General features: G+C 43.9%; 1 long non-coding RNA gene across 1 annotated transcript; it reads left to right on the top strand.

Annotated features, from left to right (window-relative positions):
- The first annotated feature begins 6174 nt into the window (after positions 1-6174).
- Positions 6175-10842, top strand: LOC132539027 (uncharacterized). Its single transcript, XR_009550335.1, has 2 exons — positions 6175-6598; positions 10584-10842. It is a non-coding gene; the product is annotated as an uncharacterized LOC132539027 (long non-coding RNA).
- Positions 10843-19299: the final 8457 nt, after the last annotated feature.

Below are 19299 nucleotides of genomic sequence, written 5' to 3'. Positions count from 1 at the left end.
TGAGCTAGAACAGAGTTATTAAGATGCCGCATTAAATATTTATTATGCTTATTCTAGCTAGGAGGTAGAAAACTCATTCCAGCCAAATTAATCTATCATTCCATTGGGTCATTGCAATGGCTGCTCAGTGGTCCCAGCAGGAGGGACTGGAGCACAGGCGGCCACCGTGCCCTGTAGTTTTCCTAATGTACAGAGCCTGCTTCCCCTCCCCCCCCCCCATATTAAATGTCCACAATGATTCCATGAGGCATCTACAAGAATGAAGGTGTCTCACACCAGAATGCCCAGAGCTATGTTGTGGGACAGTGGAGCCCTCCTAGCTGTGAGTTCAGTGTTCATTTCACTGCACTGAGGTTTGGTTTTCCACGTTGCCTGTGGAGAGGTTAGAGCTAGTCCTCAAAGGTGGTGAATTAGTCAGTACTCCTTGCAGAGGTATAATACAGGGACATCTTTTTCTCATGGACCAACAACTATGCTTTCTCTCTCCAAACTGAAAAGTAGCACTGACCATCTCTCTTTTTAAAACATCTTTATTGTATTTGTTATTTATTGAATAGAGACAGACAGAAATGGAGAGGGAGAGGAAGGGGGAGAGAGAGACTGTAGCATTGCTTCAATGTGTGTGTGTATGTGGGGGGGGGCGGCTGAGGACTTGAACCCAGGTCCTTGGGCTTTGTAACACATTCTCTCCATTGGGTGCACCACTGCCCAGCGCCCCCCGCCCCTCAGCTACCTCTCTTATTATACTGATAAGGAAATAGCTCAGAGAATTTGACTTTGTTCTCCCAAGTCAAAGGGCTCAAACCCAGGCCAACTTGATTCCAGAACTGAGCTTTCCTTACCCACCATGCCCCCCGACCCCCAGCAAGTCCTCCCACTCAAGTACTATCCAGGCCCGGCTCTGTCGGGCTTCCGAGATCAGAGGAGATGGGGCATGTTGGGGGGGAGGCATGGCCGTAGGCCTCCCACCCAAGTCCAGCACTTTATCGGTATCAGAGGCAAAATTTCAGACACAGCTCATGCACCACAACCTGAGGGGTGTGTTTCTCTTCTCTGTATTAGCACAGGCAGTTCCCACCAGAGCACAAGCATCCATCTCTGTCACCATCACCCCGATTAAACAGCCATCTGAATGTGGCAGTGGCACTTCTGTGATCAGCCTGATTGGTATTTATGATCCTAATGAGACGCAGTGCTGTCATTTGCACAAACCACGGGCACCTCCTCAACCCAAGTTGTCCCATAGCCAAATGGAAATTGCCTGGGTGGAGAAAGCATACAGGCAGGCAGTACTCCTTCCCACAGGGCTGAGTGCCTGAGAGCTGCCAGAAGCCTAATGTGTCCTTCACAGCCGTGCTTCCTTCTCTTGGGCGTCTCTGAGTCCACTGCACAATAGGTTAAGCACTTTTTATTTAATTTTTTTTATTGTTGTAGTTATTATTGTTGTTGTCATTGTTGGATAGGACAGAGAGAAATGGAGAGAGGAAGGGAAGACAGAGAGGCGGAGAGAAAGATAGACACCTGCAGACCTGCTTCACCGCTTGTGAAGCGACTCCTCTGTAGGTGGGGAGCCGGGGGCTCGAACCGAGATCCTTACGCCGGTCCTTGTGCTTTGCACCACGTGCGGTTAAGACTTGCAGTTTTGCAAAGCTTCACGGGCCTAGGGGATAAATGATACAGAGATCCCACAACCCCTTACACAAACTCCTTCCAATGGGGGGGGGCAGGTGGTGGCGTACCTGGTTGCACGTACCTGTTACAGTGCACGAGGACCCAGGTTCGAGTTCATGGTCCCCACCTGTGGGAGGAAAGCTTTGTGAGTGGTGAAGCAATGCTGTAGGTGTCTCTCTGTCTCTCCCCCTTTCTATCACCCCCTTCTCTCTCGATTTCTGGCTGTCTCTACCCAGTGAATAAAAATAGAAACAAAAATTCAAATTCCCCACATAAATACATTGAGTGAAACCCTCATAAGCAATATCACAGTTAGAATATTGACAACAACATACCCCACTGACATTGTCAGACTTTCCATGCGTTTAGCTCCATGAGATGTTTCTCTTTAGCAGTCTTTTTATTTATTTATTTATTTATTTATTTTTTTATTCATTTATCATTACATAGACACAGAGATAAATTGACAGGGGAATAGAAGATAGAGAAGGAGAGAGACAGAGAGACACCTGAGACCTGTTTCACCACCTGTGAGGCTTTCCCCAAGCAGGTGGGGACCAGGGGCTTGAACCTGAATCCTTGTGCACTGTAATGTGTGCTCAACAAGGTGTCCCCAATCTTTTTTTTCTTTATGTATCATTTATTGGATAGAGACAGAAATTGAGAGGGGTGGGGAAGATAGAGAAGGAGAGAGACAAAAAGACACCTGCAGCCCTGCTTCACCACTCGTGAAGCTTTCCCCTTGCAGGTGGGGACCAGGGGCTTGAACCCGGGTCCTTGCACATTGTAATGTGAGCACTTAACCAGCCTGAACTTTTTTAATTTAAATATTTTAATATTTAATGATATAGGGATACACATATAGAGAGAGAGGAAGGGAGAGAGAGAGAAGTTGGGTGGAAGTGAGGCAGAGGCCAGAGCACTGCTTAGCTCTGGCTTACAGTCGTGCTGGTGCCTGAACCTGGGACTTCAGAGCCGCAGGCATGAAAGATGTTTGCAGAACCATTATGCTGTCTCCATACCCCATCCAATGAGATCTTATTACATGCCCACTACATTCAAGACATAGGACATTCCAGGTCTTTCCTGCTGTCTTCTGTATTTTAAATGCACATAGCTCCTCCTCCCCTCCCAGTTTCACCTTCTGTCTTTAACCCTGGGAACTACTAGTCTGTTTTCAATTTTAAGCATGTTAAATGCAAATGGAGCTAGGCAGTGAGTGACCTTTGGAATTGGCCCTTTTTGACTCAGCATCCTTCCTGGAGATTTATTCCAACTGCCGAGTTTATCATCAGTCCATTTATTATTATTATTATTCCTGCTGAAGAGTCTTCCACGCTATTTTTTTTTCTGGTTATTATTCAACTAATCACCCAGTGAAGGACATTTATTTGTTCTGTTTCCAGACTGGGATCATTGTGAATAAAGTTGGTATAAATGTGTGAATAGGGTTTTCTTTCTTTCTTTCTTTTTTTTTTTTGAACATGCTTTTTATTTTTCTGGGACAAATGGCCAATAATTTAATTGCTGAGTCATGTGTTAGTTACATACACAGCCTCAAGAGAAACTGCCAAATTGCTTTCCAGAGTGGCTGAATCACTTTATGTGGCTATCAGGTTATCACCATGGGGGAAAGATGCATTTCCGTCCACTCCTGCCAGTGTGTGAGCTGTCATGTTGTAGAGCCTTTCTTACAACGGTGTAATGCATAATGGCGTGACGGCGGAGGGCGGTTTGGGCGTGTGTTTCCCATATGTTCATGGTGTTGAACATCTTTTCTGACCTCGTTTGCCATCTGTCTATCCTCTTTGGCAAAATGGTGGCTCTTATCTTTTTTTTTTTTTTAGAGATTTTTTTTTATTCCCTTTTTGTTGCCCTTGTTGTTGTTGTTGGATAGTGTTGGTATGCTTTAAAAAACCCTTCTGTTTCATTAGTTTAATCCCCCCTGCTTAACACTATTCTATTTACATAACCACTTCATGCTATTTACATAACCTCTGTTAACAAGCACCACCCTCCCTCCAGGGCATTGGTGGTTCAGTGATAGAATTCTTGCCTGCTCCGCCCCCTCTCCTTGTCATACCCTGATTTTCACTTTTTCACCAGTCACTTTTCTCTCCACCCTCTCTGCGTCGCATCCTGTTCCCACCCTACTGGGCTAGTATATTTATAAGGACAAGATTGTTTGTAGTAGTTGAGTTTAGCTTAGCTTGGTATAGATTGCCCTGCGTCCAGCATGAATAAAGAGATACTGTGTACAACCTAGCCATGAGTCCCGGGTCATCTGTTACCCGCCCATGAAGCCAGCCCATCAAAAACAACAGGATAGGACAGAGAAAAATGGAGAGAGGAAGGGAAGACAGAGAGGGGCAGAGAAAGATAAACACCTGCAGACCTGCTTCAGCACCTCTGAAGTGAAGCCCCTGCAGGTGGGGAGCCAGGGGTTCGAACCGGGATCCTCCAGCCGGTCCCTGCGCTTTGCTGCACTACCGCCGACTCTCCTTTTGCGTCATTTTCGACTGGATTGTTTCTTATGACTGTCATCGGTATGCATCAGCTTCTTGTTCTTTTTTCTTTCTTTCTTTCTTTCTTTCTTTCTTTCTTTCTTTCTTTCTTTCTTTCTTTCTTTCTTTTTTTCTTTTTCAGCTTCTTGTTCTTTTGGAGATATGGTTAGGAAATAGGTTCTCCCAGTGTGGAGCTGGTCTTTCTGTGCTCTGTGTCAAAGTCTTGCCAGAGTAAAAGTTCCCAATTTGGATGAAACTGAATTCGTCAGGTTTTGCCTTTGATAGATTGAGAACACATCACATTGTCCTAAATCTCAAAGACATTTGCCTTCTAATCTCACACTTTTCAGTTGCATCTGTGATTCATTGTTGTAAAGAGCGAGACATTACAAGTATACTTTCTTTTCTCCCTATGAAGATACAATTACTCCAGCACCATTAGTTACTGGCTATCTTCCTCCTCCTCCTCTTCCTCCTCCACCTTCTCTTCTTCCTCCTTTTATTTATTTTTAAAAAAGAAAGTATCTTTATTATTGGATAGAGACAGAAAGAAATTGAGAGGGAAGGGGGTGATAGAAAGGGAGAAAGACAGAGAGACAGCTGCAGCCCTGCTTCATGACTGGTGAAGCTTCCCCCCACCCAGGTGGGGACCAGGGGCTTGAATCTGGGTCCTCATGTACTATAATGTGAGCACTTAACTAGGTGTGCCACCGCCTGGGCCCCTGGATATCTTTCTTCCAGTGTAGAAAGACTTTACACTTGGCACAAAACTCACCATAAATGTCTGTGTGGTTTGACTGGAAGGTAAATCATGAAACCTTGAGAATCAGAGGTAGATATCGATCTAGTGTGTGTGTGTGTGTGTGTGTGTGTGTGTGTGTGTGTGTGTGTGCATATGCATCTCTGACCTATATGTAGATGTACTGTATTTGCACATAGCATATGTAGACTACTTGATAATAATACACAATAACATGAAGCTATATAATGGTAACACGTAGCAATACACCGTTGGAAATATATGTATTGTACTTCATGTATTATATATGCAAATATTATGCACAGAACTTATGAGACTATGAGTACCCACAGTTCCTTTTGGAAAGAGAAATAACCCTAAGTCAACACTTAACCCTTGTTAGTTGCTTCTCTCTGACGTTATTTAACTCGACAAGCGAGGCCACCTCATCAGTTAAGCTCCCCTGTGTGGGGATGGCTGTTTAACACTAGGCCATGTTTCTCCAACGCAAAGAAGCTGATAATCTCTACTGGCAGACAGACAACACTCACACGGAGTTGTCCACATTTTTGCCAAGTTGTGTTGCTTTTCTTTTTCTCTGATGGATCTCTGCTGTGTGTCAGCCACTGGACAGGACTGAGTGAAATCCTGTTTGACTTTGAAAGCATTTATCTTGATGCAGGGAGATACCTTCAATGGTGCTTAAGCTTGGGAGGGAGAGGGAGAGGGAGGAGGGGAAGAGAGAGACAGGAAACAGTTTTCGTTTTGTCCAGAATATTTGAGGAAGCCTTGGGATATTTCAAAGATGTGAATAATGGGGCCTTTCACATGGTGGGCTTTCATTCTTTTTCTACTGTTTGTTTTCTTCAACATAAATCCTTAGTTAACACATACTGATCATCTGGGCGTATTAACTATAAATGATGGCAAGTTCACAGAGGGCCTCCTAATTCTGAGGATATTTGTAAATCTCTTTTTGAACAGTTGGTTCAAGATATCCTGATATTATTTTACTTCTTAATATATATATATATAATGTGTTTTTTTTCTATCAACAGAGTCTCATATGGCTGTATTTGCTTCTCAGGCTTAAAAAGTGTGTGTGTGGGAGAGCCATTGCATGCTGGGAAAAACTATCATATGACATCATGTCATCGTCTTTCTGGGAAATCTTTATGAATAAGTAGACTCATTTATATCCTCCTAGGCTTATGGAGAATTGTATGAGGTGCACTATTCCATATCTTATCAATAGGCCATTCAACTCAGAATTCTTAGAAAGTCCCCAAGTTTTAATAAGATATCTTTTATTAGACAGCCTAGTTGTCACAGAGGTTGTTAATTGAACACTATTTATTTCTCATTACCCCAATAATAATCTGTCACTTGTGATGAACTTTAAAACCCTCCTGTTCCTATAAGTCCTTCCTCTGAAGTGCCTGAGCTGAGAGAATAGGCAGCACCCCTGTGAGTAATAACATTCTCTATTCTTCAAGTAAGTAATGCTACCTTCTTTCTTCCCCAAATCATTTTCTTTGAAGATCTATTTTATAATTCCAGACTTTCATGATGTCGTGAAATTGTTTCTTATCTCTTTCTTTCTTTCTTTTTTTTTTTTTTTTTTCCTTCTGCAGAGTCCAGAATCAGAAGGAATGGCATAGAGGAGAATCAGAATGTATTTCAGGTTTGTGATTGTATTAAAATGAAAATACCCCTATCTCCCCCTCTTCAGCACTCCTTTCATGGACTGTGTCAGCATGAGCTTGATTGTCTCATGATCTGGCAGGAGCTTCTGTTTCCGTGACCACACAGAACTGAAGTCAGCAGAGTGATCTGAGCTGTGACTTGTAAGACATGAACACACAGGGGAGGGTGTGACAGAAAGGTTAAGGGGGGGAAGTCTCACATTTTTTTCAGGGGGATGTTGTGACCAGATGTATTTCTCTCTCTTTCTTTTTCTATTTTTTTTTTTAATTTAGTGGCCAGGCGGTGGCACACCTGGTTAAATGCACACATTACACAGGACCCAGGTTCAAGCCCCCGGTCCTCACCTGCAGGGGGAAAGCTTCACGAGTGATGAAGCAGGGCTGCAGGTGTGTCTCTGTCTCTCTCCCTCTCTATCTCCCCCCTCCTCTCTTGATTTCTGGCTGTCTCTATCCAATAATAAATAAATAATAATTTAAAAATATACTTATTTATTTATTATTGGATATATAGACAGATAAATTGAGAGGGGGAGGGAAATAGAGAGGAAGAGAGACAGAGAGACATTTGCAGCTCTGCTTTACCACTCATGAAGCTTGCCCCTGGAGGTGGGAAGCAGGGGCTTGAACTAGGGTCCTGGCACATTGTAATGTGAGCGCTTAACCAGATGTGCCACCACCTGCCCCCATCCCCATATAATTCTCTTACTAAACAAACATGGGAGTCTGCATGTCAGGGGGCAGATCTCAGCTCTGCAAGATACTAGCATTTCACTTGCACAATGTTGTTAGCATTTATCTAGGCTTCATGCAGGAACAAGGAGGCACAGCATAGTCATGCATCTGCCAGAGGTCACACAGCTACCAGTTTGGGGGTGGGGAGAATTGGGTCTGTGCTGAACTGCTGTGTGAGGTTCTCTGGTCCATCTTTTATGACATGGGAACCGATCCTCTCACCTTGGTCCATGGACTTCCTGATAGCAATGCCTCTGAGATTGTCCTCCTCCCTCTGAGAAAACTCAGTCCTGGGAGCTGGAGGAGAAAATACTTCCCACTGGGCAGAGTGGATTTATAACGGAAGAGAATCAGCATACATGAAAACCTTTTTTTTTTTTTTTTTGTAACTGGAAAAGGTTTTCAAAGAAGGTCTCAATCTTTCAAAATGCTTTCAATGCTTTTCAGCAGGTTCTGAAGGTAAGAGAAATGAAGCTGATGAAATTATGCTGACTGCATTAATACCTGTTCATCAAGGCTGGTCTGGGACATGGCGGAGAGGCAGCATCACTGCCGCTGGCAGCGGTGGGGGAAGGAGGGGGAGAGCAGCATTCACCATCAGGCAGACTTCCTCGACACCCAACTTTTCAGTCCTTTAAAAAACGCCACCCATGGGGGCTAGGCAAGAGCATACTTGAGTGAGTGCACATTATATCTTAGGCAAGGACCCAGGTTTGAGCTCCCACTCCCCACCTGTAAGGGGGGATGATTCATGAATGGTGAAGCAGCTCTGCAGGTGTCTATCTTTCTCTCTTCCACTCTATCTTTCCTTCCCCTCTCAATTCCTTTTTATCCTATCAAACAAAATAGGGAAGAAAAAAAAAGATGAAAAGAAAATGGCCACCAGGAGCGGTGGATTCATATTGGCAGCACTGAGACACAGGGATAACCCTGGTGGCGATTAAGAAAAAATTTCATCCTTTCTCTTCCTTTGTGATGGGATCAATTGGAAAATATATAAAGATGGAAATACAAAATATATGGAAATGGTGACACTTGTCATTTTACATTTTCTGACTGAAAGATCCAGCTGAAGTTATAAGAGTTGTAATTTCTCATGGTCTTGAGTTCGGGACACATTGCTCAGGCATCACTGGCTTCAGGTCCAAGTTTCTAGGCCAGTCTGAACATTACAACAATTTAAATGTTACTTCTGAAATCATTTGGCACTTGAAATGGCTCTAGACCTAGGACTGCATCTGACTGGAGTGGGGTTTTCAATGGGTAGAGGACAGGTGGGGGTGGGTGGGAGTGGGAGGATACTCACCAGCTGGAAGAAAGCCCTTTTCTGGGAGTCAGGCGGTAGCGCAGCGGCTTAAAGCGCAATTGGCGCAAAGCACAAGGACCGGCTTAAGGATCCCAGTTCGAGCCCCTGGCTCCCCACCTGCAGGGGAGTCGCTTCATAGGTGGTGAAGCAGGTCTGCAGGTGTCTGTCTTTCTCTCCCCCTCTCTGTCTTCCCCTCCTCTCTCCATTTCTCTCTGTCCTATCCAACAATGAACAACATAAACAATGGCAATGATAATAACCATAACGAGGCTACAACAAGGGCAACAAAAGGGGGGAAAAATGGCCTCCAGGAGCGGTGGATTCATGGTGCAGGCACCAAGCCCAGCAATAACCCTGGAGGAAAAAAATAATAATAATAAAAAGAAAAAAAAGAAAAAAAGTAAAAGATATCCTACAGAGTGGAGAAGTTATTTCCACATCATATTTTTGGTAAGGAACTAGTATTTATTAATTTTTTAATTTAATTTTTATTTATGAAAAGGAAACATTAACTAAACCATAGGATAAAAGGGGTACAACTTCACACAATTCCCACCACCAGAACTCCGTATCCCATCCCTTCCCCTGATAGCTTTCCTATTCTTTATCTCTCTGGGAGTATGGACCCAGGCTCATTGTGGGATGCAGAAGGTGGAAGGTCTGGCTTCTGTAATTGCTTCCCCACTGAACATGGGCATTGACAAGTCAATCCATACTCCCAGCCTGAGGGACTAGTATTTAAAACACACAAAAATCTTACCAAACTCAACAATTAAAAAAAAGAATCCAATTGAAAAAGAGACAGTAGGCCTAACTGGACACTTCTCCAAAGAAGATATACAGATGGCCAGAGACACATAAAAAGATGCTGATCATCTCTTTATATTAGGGAAATAACACATCAAAAAAGACTAGAAGTGAGTGCTGGCAAGGGAATGGAGAGAAAGGAACCCTTATGCATGGTTGCTAGGAATGTCAATTTGTGTAGCAATTATGAAAAACTCTCTTTCTAAAAAAAAAAAAAAACCCACTTGATTCAGTGATTGTACTTCTGGGTACTTGCTCCCCAATACCAAAACACTAAGAACAATTTGATAGGCACTCCCATGCCTACAGCACCATTATTCACAACAACCAAGAATTGGATCCAACCTAAGAGCTCATGGACAGAAGAGTGGGCAGAGATGACATGGTGCATAAACACAGCAGACTGTTGTCAACTAGGAAGAAAACTAAAGTCCTACCATGTGTAACAACATGTATAAACCTAGAGGACATTATGCTCCATGAAATAAATCACATGAACAAAAACAAGCCGTGCCTGCTCTCGTCTCAGTATGCTATATAGAAGAACCAAACAAAAAGATGTACTAAATAAAGCAAGAATAACTTTTTTTTGATTATCAGACCAAGTAATGTTCATTGACAATGGAAGGAGAGATGAGGGAAAGATGTTACTGCAGACCATGGAGAAACACATGTTGATTTTCAATTATATTTATAATGCAGTGGTACTCCAGCCTGCAAAGTTCTACTCATGCCCCTATTCTATGATTTCGTACCCAGAGAGTTAACTAAAAGAATATCCAGCAAAAATAATAATAGTCATTATCACTGGAGGAAGAGGAAGTGGGTGATGGTACTTCCAGTGATTTCTATTTTCTGCTTGGGGCTTCCTGGACATTATTTGGATTTGTATAATGACTGCATGTCATTTTTACACATCTAATAACACCTTTTAAAAGAACTGGACAACTTGTAAAGGCTACAATTTTTAGTTTTAGAATTTTTATGGAGGAACCGTCTTCCCAATAATAAATTTGGAAATATAATCACTAGGCTGTTCAGGATGTTCATAGCTTGAATAATAAAACCATATAATTTGGGCACTGGATAATTCTTATCTTTTTTGTTCTTTATCACAGGAGGAGAGACTTGGCTCTAATGATGTCCAAAGCAATATTATGAGGAGAAGCCAAGTTTATTAATGAGCAAGACACAATATAAAATCCATCTTATTGACCTGAAAGATCAAGATGACTGAAATGTATTCCAATTTATTTGCTAAATCGAGAGATTGATTGTCTTACAGCAATATTTTGTCTGTGTACCCTCAGCCCAGCATTTATGATAATTTATTTTTAAGAATTAGCGCATAAATATAATGTCAAGTCTTTTTGTCAATAGCCCACTCATCTTGATACATTTTCACCAGTGTCATGAGCCCAGGTGTGTTGTAAATTTCGACAACATCTTTGAAAAATTCTAATTACGGTAGGAAATAACCAACACTCACAATAACAGCTCACATGCAGATCTGTCTGACCTGAAGTCACTGGTAAGAGCCGTAATGTCTAAGTGACTTTCTTCCTCAGAAAGTCTCCACTCCCTTGTGCTTTGTGGGGGGAATACTTACCTTGGAGAGAGGAGTCATGGTTCAAGCCCACCTCTATTATTCACAATCCCATGTGATTTCCCCAAGCCTTTCTGCAAAATGTTGATAGTGACACCATGAAGATTGATGAGACTGTATGCATTCTGTCTGCAACAATGCATGTGATCAATACAGAGTTGCTATTATTCCTGCGAAAGAATCAAAGCGATGATGGGATATTGGATTAAAAATCAAGGAGTAAGAATTGAGTAAAGAGCTCATTTTTTTTTTAGACAGTGACTGAAATGTCATGGAGGGCACAAGGAGTCACTTCCTTCTAAGTTGAAGATGATGCCTTGGGGATGGATGGTGGGTGGTGGAGTACCTGGTTAAGTTCACATATCACCATGCACAAGGACCTGGGTTTGAGCCCCCAGACCCCACAGGGGAACACTTCAGGAGTGATAAAGCAGATCTGCAGGTGTCTGCCTTTCTCCATCTTTCTCTGTTTCCCTCCCCTCTCAATTTCTCTCTGTCCTGTCAAATAAAAAAATAGAAAGAAAAAATGGAAAAAATGGCTGCCAGGAGCAGTGGAATTGTAGTATAGGCACCGAGTCCTAGTGATAACCTAGGCAAAAACAAAACAACAACAACAAACAGATGATTCCTTGGTGAGACTTCTGACCCAGGTGAGCATATGAGGGAAGTGAGATGGCGGCACTACCTCATGTGAGGGCCAGTCATCGTATCTCAACTGATAAAACGTGGGTCCCCCCGATAGTTTCAGGGTAAATGAGCATCATGCAAGATTCATTCAGATTGTTTTTGTTTGGTTTGGTTGTTTTGTTCCATCATCTCTTGTCCATGAATGAGCTCCTCAGATGTTTGACTTCCTCTACCTGACTTCACTCAGCACATACTCGCCAGGTCCAACTATGTTATATATATATATATGTAGGATTCATCTAAAAAAAAGATGATTTGAAAAATCCAGTGATAGGACACTTCTAGAAACAAACTTTTATTTGGACTTCCGGGAGGTGTGGCTATGGAATAACAGAAAAGACTCTCCCCTCAAAACAACAAATACTGACAAACCACTGAATCCACAAACCTCATTAAACTGCAGCTGGGACATCCGCAGACGCCGAGGCCTCAGGTGGGTGCTGGTGTGCTGGCCAGGTGAGAGGGGGCACAGAACTGAAGCCAAGCACCCGGAGGCTGGGAGCTCAGGCACCATCCTGTCTCTGAGCGACAGCACTCAAGGCTGTGCAGGGTGCTGCCGGTGAGGGGGGCTCCTCTGAGCTTTGGCCCATGGCCTTGGGGGTGAGAGTCTGCTGAGCTGGTGGTGAGGTCACACCAGAGGAGCAGGGGGTGTGCCAGTCAGGCCTGCTCTGCCCCCATTCAGAAGGTCATCTGCGGCAGCGGGCGGCTAACAGGTAACAGGCGGCGGCTGACGGCCAAGTGGTAAACTGAGCCCTGCTTCTTCAAGCACAACTGCCACCTAATAGCAACCACACACAACCCCCTCCCTGGGGCTTGAATCCAGGCTGAAATACTACAGAGAAGCCATATGTACATGCTACACAGAGTTCAAAACAGCACAAGGGTTTGACAAGGAGCACAACCCAACTGACAACCCCCACCCCCGCATCTAATATATAAACAAGCGAAATCTAGTAATTATAATAATAACACCACCTGTTGGTTCATCAGTAACTAGCACAATAAATGCTCAAACACTAGAGAAATAGCAAAGAAACAAACCTCAGAACATGACTGCTCAAGAAGACAGAAACGAAACAGAAGCATTCCAGGAAATTCCAGATACAGAAAGAATATCAGAGAAAGACTTCTGAAAACTCATTGTAAGGTCTCTCCAAGAGTCTAAGTATTGAGTATTGAGAAGCCCATGGCTTCCTTATGTGAGAAACTTATTATTACCAACTTGCACTCTCACCAAAGAGAGAAAATCACTGCGTAGCCATATTTTTGTTCCATATGTGATTGAGTTTTCTGTGTGTGTCATCAGGTGATTATATTTCAGAATAAATATGCTGATTAAGTTAAAATGCACAAATGGGAAGTAAAATTATATAAATTTTCTTTGTTTTTCTTGCATTTTATTATTATTATTTTTTTAAAGAAGAAAACATCTTTCGTGGATATATGACTTGACATTATAGTCTAATCATACTTTATCATGTAAATGCATATTTACAATATTTTTAAAAGGTGCATTATGTAAATTATTTTAGGGACATACCAAAAAAATTGCAGATTACTTACCAGTCAGAAAATTATGCATTTAGGAACATGTTGAAAAGCGTATTCTTCCAATGAGAGACCATAATTGCTCATCCTGGCTGGAATGACTAATGCCACCAAAGCAAGATTTATTCAGACAAAGTATGCAGGGAACATTCTCCTGCCCTGAGAATCTCACCCGCCTGGCAGCTGTCAACTTCCAGCATTAGGTGTAATCACCATCTTACATTTCTGGCACGACTTTTCTTTATAGTAATCAGCCCTGTTCTTGGAGACGTCTCTCAGGTGCCTTCTCCAGAATACAAGGAAAAGTTTCCTCACTCAGGGGGACATGTGAGTGGCTCAGCCCCTTGCCACTTCCCCCTCCAATTCCTGGCACCCTCCCAAGGGGCAAATGTCCTTCGGCTGCTGCCCCTTTGGTCTTGGCACATGCTTGCAGGTGACGGAGGTGAGAAGGCAGGGGGCAGGTGCGGAGCCCATACTGCCCGGGTGGGAAGCACCCTGTACACAGCTCCCACGGAGACTGTCACATGCAGGGCTGCACCCCATGTCTGGGAAGGGACAGTCATCTCTGCATGTGACTCTAAGGGCACAGAGCTGGGGAGCACAAAAGAACTGCAAGCAGGGTCTCTGGTTCCTGGAGGTGACAGTCTATTTGGAGTGACACATGAGCAGTGTGTGCAGCATGCTGGAGGGAGCTCCACTGTGACAGATGGACGAGGGACGTCTGTGGACTCATGAAGGAGAGGGGGAGATGCCTTGGCAGGGGTTCTGTGGACAGGGTCTTCCATGTGGGATACAGGGAGTATGGAACTGTGCTCACAGAGCCCATCAGCAGCACCTTGCCAGTCAGTGAAGCTTCTGAGGGGCAGGGACAACCAGGTGTGTCTGACATCCTTCTTGGGGTGGGGTGTTGGCTAAGGCTCTGGTGTCAGCAGCATATAATGGTCCATGCTGATGGTGGACAAAGAGATGGGGGCAGTATTGGCAAGAAAAGGACATAATTCCAGAGGTGGGTGGGGTGGGAGGATTGTCAAAAAGCCCAGCCTGTCCTGACAGTGTCCATTTGCAGGAGAATGGGTCTGGTGGAGTCCGAGAGGCTGCAGGTTCCTTTCCCCATTTCGTTGAGATGCAGCTGGAACCTCGTGTCAGGCAAACTCAAGTTGTACAAGTCTGCAGAAACAGTGGCACCTGTGTCACCCACACCTCCACGCTGTCACACTTGCCGTGTCTTTCCTGCAGCAAAAGCATTTGCCATCCACTGCCTGGGTGATGTCCATGTATCTGTGGCTTTTCTCAGGCAAATCTTACACTCACAGCTCAAGTCTCTTTTCTAAGTGGGTTCCAACTCACATTGAGTGCTAGCGACATGTATGAGAATTTGACAGGGGCAGAGAGGGACTTGTCAGGAGGCCTGGGTAGAGCATTCTCTTTGATTTAGGAAGTCCGCTCAGCGAGTATGCTTTAGAAGAATGAAACGAACATAAAGAAGAGAATCAAAGGAAAAGGAAGCAAATCTTTCAACCAACCAAACATCAGGTCAGGTTCTAGTAAATCATGCAGAGTCACTTTGATGGCATTTAATGAAACCATTAAATTAATTTACACCACAACTCTGTATTCAGGGCCTGTGATTGTCAAGCATAAAGTGTTTAAAATAACACTAGGAATGCTTATGCCACAATATTATCTGAAAAATGAGACATGATTACATATGACATGTGATTATGTGCATGGCCATGGGAAAACACCTCCTTCTTGGGGGGGGGGCATAGCATGTATTGTTGATTAGAGTTGGAAGAAACACTTTTAAAATATATATTTTTTATTTTATTATATTTATTTGGGAAGAGATACTTTAAGAGAAAGCTTTGGTGGTGCACTTACATGCAATTCGATTTCCTTCTGCATCATTTTTTTATTATAATCTTTCAAATATATTGGATGAAGAATGAAATAGGCTTGTCATCAAGAGGCAGGGCAAGGAGTAATCAAGTGAAATAATTGCTATTTCCTCTAGAGCAGAAGATCAGCTGGCTGATCCTGGGCTTCCAGGATTGAGTCAAGAATGAGGGGTTCTGATGTAGTCTTTACTTGGCCAGGGACAGGGAGAGAGAGAGAGAAAGAGAGAGAGAGAGAGAGAATTTGAGTTGAGTTCAGTATCTGTCTCAGGCACAGGCTGACCTCAGCAGACCTTGGTCCATCTAGCATCACTGATTCATTAGGTCCACCTGGGCTCAGAGTCCAGCATCTTCTGGAAGTGCCTTTGTTTCAGAGTCTGAAATTGTTCTCTGTGAAGGTCCAATGCTTAGAGTGAAAATGAGTGTTAAGGTAGACATTATCTGCTCCAGTGCATAGGAACTTGGGTCTGACTCTACTCTGAGCCTCTTCGTCTTGAAAACCGTATCTGTATAGTGTCTGCATTCCTCCAAGGAACTATGAGACCACCCAGGGTCTTCTGAGCAAGCTGACTTTTGCAGAGTTGAGCTTGATCTTTAAAAGGTAACATTAAAAATTGTCCTGCTTTATATCTTGCTGCCTTTAAGCCACCAAGTTGCAGATGCTGCCATGACGCCATCTAGCCTTCCTTAGGCAGATGACCTCACCAATGTGTCCTAGAATCTCACCTCAGCAGAGCCCTGCCCCACTAGGGAAAGATAGAAACAGGCTGGTGGTACAGATTCACCTACCAATGTCCATGTCCAGTTGAGAAGCAATTTCAGAAGCCAGATCTTCCGCCTTCTGCTCCCCATAAGATCTTTGGTCCATACTCCCAGAGGGATAAAAACTAGAGACTCCGCCAGTGGAGGGGATGGGATACGGAACTCTGGTGGTGGGAACTGTATGGAATTGTATGCCTCTTAACCCACACATTGTCTACCATTATTAAATTAATTATTAAATTTAATTATTACTACTAATAATTAAAAGAAGTTGAAAAATAAGAAAATGGGGGTCAGGCAGTAGTGCAATGGGTTAAGTGCACATGGCGTGAAGCACAAGGACGGGCATAAGGATCCTGGTTTGAGCCTCTGGCTCCCCACCTGTAGTGGGGGGTCACCTCACGAGCAGTGAAGCAGGTCTGCAGGCGTCTATCTTTCTCTCCTCTGCTCTGTCTTCTCCTCTTCTCTCGATTTCTCTCTGTCCTATCCAACAACAACAACAGCAATGATAACAACAACAAGGGCAACAAAAAAGAAAAAATGGCCTCCAGGAGATTCGTAGTGCAGGCACCGAGCTAACCCTGGAGGCAAAAAAAAAAAAAAATTAAAAAACCCCAAGAGGGGAGTCGGGCGGTAGCGCAGCGGGTTAAGCACAGGTGGCGCAAAGCACAAGGACTGGCATAAGGATCCCAGTTCGAACCCCGGCTCCCCACCTGCAGGGGAGTCGCTTCACAGGCGGTGAAGCAGGTCTGCAGGTGTCTTTCTCTCCCCCTCTCTGTCTTCCCCTCCTCTCTCCATTTCTCTCTGTCCTATCCAACAACGACAACAACAATAATAACTACAACAATAAAACAACAAGGGCAACAAAAGGGAATAAATAAATAAAATAAAATATTAAAAAAAAAAAACAAGAGGAGAGTCAGGCGGTAGCGCAGTGAGTGCATGTGGTGCAAAGTGCAAGGACCGGCGTAAGGATCCTGGTTCCAGCCCCCGGCTCCCCACCTGCAGGGGAGTCGCTTCACAAGTGGTGAAGCAGGTCTGCAGGTGTCTGTCTTTCTCTCCTCCTCTCTGTCTCCCTCTCCTCTCTCCATTTCTCTCTGTCCTATGCAACAAAGACAACAACAACAATAACTACAGAAATAAAACAACAAGGGCAACAAAGGGGAATAAATAAATAAATATTAAAAAAACACAAGAAAACACAAAGCAGAACTTGGACTGGCTTTGGTGTATTGCACCAAAGTAAAAGATTCTGGGGTGGAGGGAAGATTCAGGTTCTGGAACATGATGGCAGAGGAGGACCTAGAGAGGGTTGAGTAGTTATGTGGAAAACTGAGAAATATTACACATGTACAAACTACTGTTGTACTATTTTGCTGTTGACTATAAACCATTAACCCCCCCCCAATAAAGAAAATAAAGAATAGGGAAGTTTCCAATGGAGGGGGATGGGACATGGAACTCTGGTGGTGGGAACTGTGTGGAATTATACCCCTGTTATCTTACAATCTTGTCAATGATTATTAAATAACTAATAAGAATTTTAAAAAGGTAACATGTTGAAGAGACAGAACGGTAGGTGGTGGCACAGGGGATTCGAAAGAGGGGTGTCTGTCACTAGGATGTGATCATTGCCGGGTTTCGAAGTTTAAAGAGCTTCAGAGTGGGTGCTGCTTGCCCTGTGCCATCCACAGTCAGGGAATCATCAAAATAACACCACACAGCTCACGTATGGCCCGTTGCCTCAGCTGTGTCTTACATGGTAGCCTCGCCTGGTGGAGCAACAGACTGTCCTGTATCATCTTCCCTCAGGATGCTCCAAGGCTGTGTCTTGTTGACAATAGCAGAAGACAGCTGTCAAGAAAAAGGATGAGGAAAAAAATAGCGTCATTGGAAAATACATCGCCACCCTAACTATAGTTCTGCCACAAGCTTATCTGGAATACCAAATAGCAGCTGTAGATAAAAGTACATGAATTAATACCAAAACGATACAATTCAGCTTTCATGCTTTTATTGTGCCGCAAAAGACAAAGTGTCCCCCCCCCCCGCCAGCCCCCTAAGATGCACATGTCTTGGCATCCACACTGGGAAACTATATGCAAGTGTTTGAGCACCAGTAGGCGGGGGGGAGGGGGGGATGTTATTCGTGAACACTGTGCAGTATTGTAGCCCTGATATAACTAATTCCAAAGTTTCCGTTTCTCCATTTCTAACATGGACTCTGCCATTTGCCTGTAGAACTGGATGTGCTTTTGCAGGTGTTAATCTTGCCTTGCCGAGTACTCCTTCTTCTCTGTGTCCCCCACCTAGAGAACTGGAAATCATTTCTGCTGTTATTTGGATGAATGCCTTCATTTGTCCTGGAGTTAGAAGCCCCTAAGGAGGGAGCCAGGTGGTGGCTATACAGTTGAGGGCACACTTGATCATATTCAAGGATTCAAACCCCCTGATCCCCACCTGAGAGGAGAAATACTCGTGAGCAGTGAAGCAGAGCTCTCTTTCTCTCTTTGCCTCCAGGGTTATCACCAGGATTCAGTGCCTGTACTACCAATCCAATGGTTCTGGCGACCAGTTTTTCATTTTATTGGACGGGACAGAGAGAAATTGAGAGGGGAAGGGAAGATAGAGGAGGAGAGAGAAGGATAGACACCTGCAGACCTACTTCACGTCTTGTGAAGCAAACCCACTGCAGGTGGGGAGCCGGGGGCTCAAACCCCAGTCATTGTGCAGGTCCTTGCACTTAGTACTATTTGCACTTAACCAGGAGCACCACTGCCTGGCCCCCTCTAGTTCTTGTGCCTCTAAATTTTTCTCTGTCCTGCCAAATAAAAAATAGAAAAAAAAATGTGTGTGTGTGTGTGTGTGGCTGCCAGGAGTGGTGGATTCACAGTGTCAGCAGCAAGCCCCAGAGAAAACTCTGGAGGCAATAAATAAATAAATAAATAAATAAATAAATAAATATCCACTAAGATCCTTGAGGAAGCCCCTTAGAGTCCCAGGTAGTGCAGCACAGGCTATTGGTGTCCAAGGTGAGAGTGCTGGGACTGACACTCTGGAAGAGATAAGCCGGGTTCTCTCTGATGAGATTGCCACAGTCTCTGGCCTTCCAGCATAGCAGAGGTCTCTTATTGGGAAACACACTTCCCGACACACACTGTCACCATGCCTGTGAGCTGTGGCAGTGACTGTCCTGTCCTGGAGTCCCCGAGCTGTGCCTAGTCCACACTAGGCCTGTGCTGTCAGCAGAGCATGGAAGGTTCTTTTCTTCTCTTTCCATTTTTTTAAAAAAATTATTAGTGATTTATAATGATTAGCAAGATTGTAAGATCACGG

The sequence above is a fragment of the Erinaceus europaeus genome, chromosome 6, assembly GCF_950295315.1.
Source record: "Erinaceus europaeus chromosome 6, mEriEur2.1, whole genome shotgun sequence".
Classification (NCBI taxonomy): Eukaryota; Metazoa; Chordata; class Mammalia; order Eulipotyphla; family Erinaceidae; genus Erinaceus; species Erinaceus europaeus.
The sequence above is the reverse complement of the archived record's forward strand: the minus strand, read 5'-3'. Positions and strand labels throughout refer to the sequence as shown.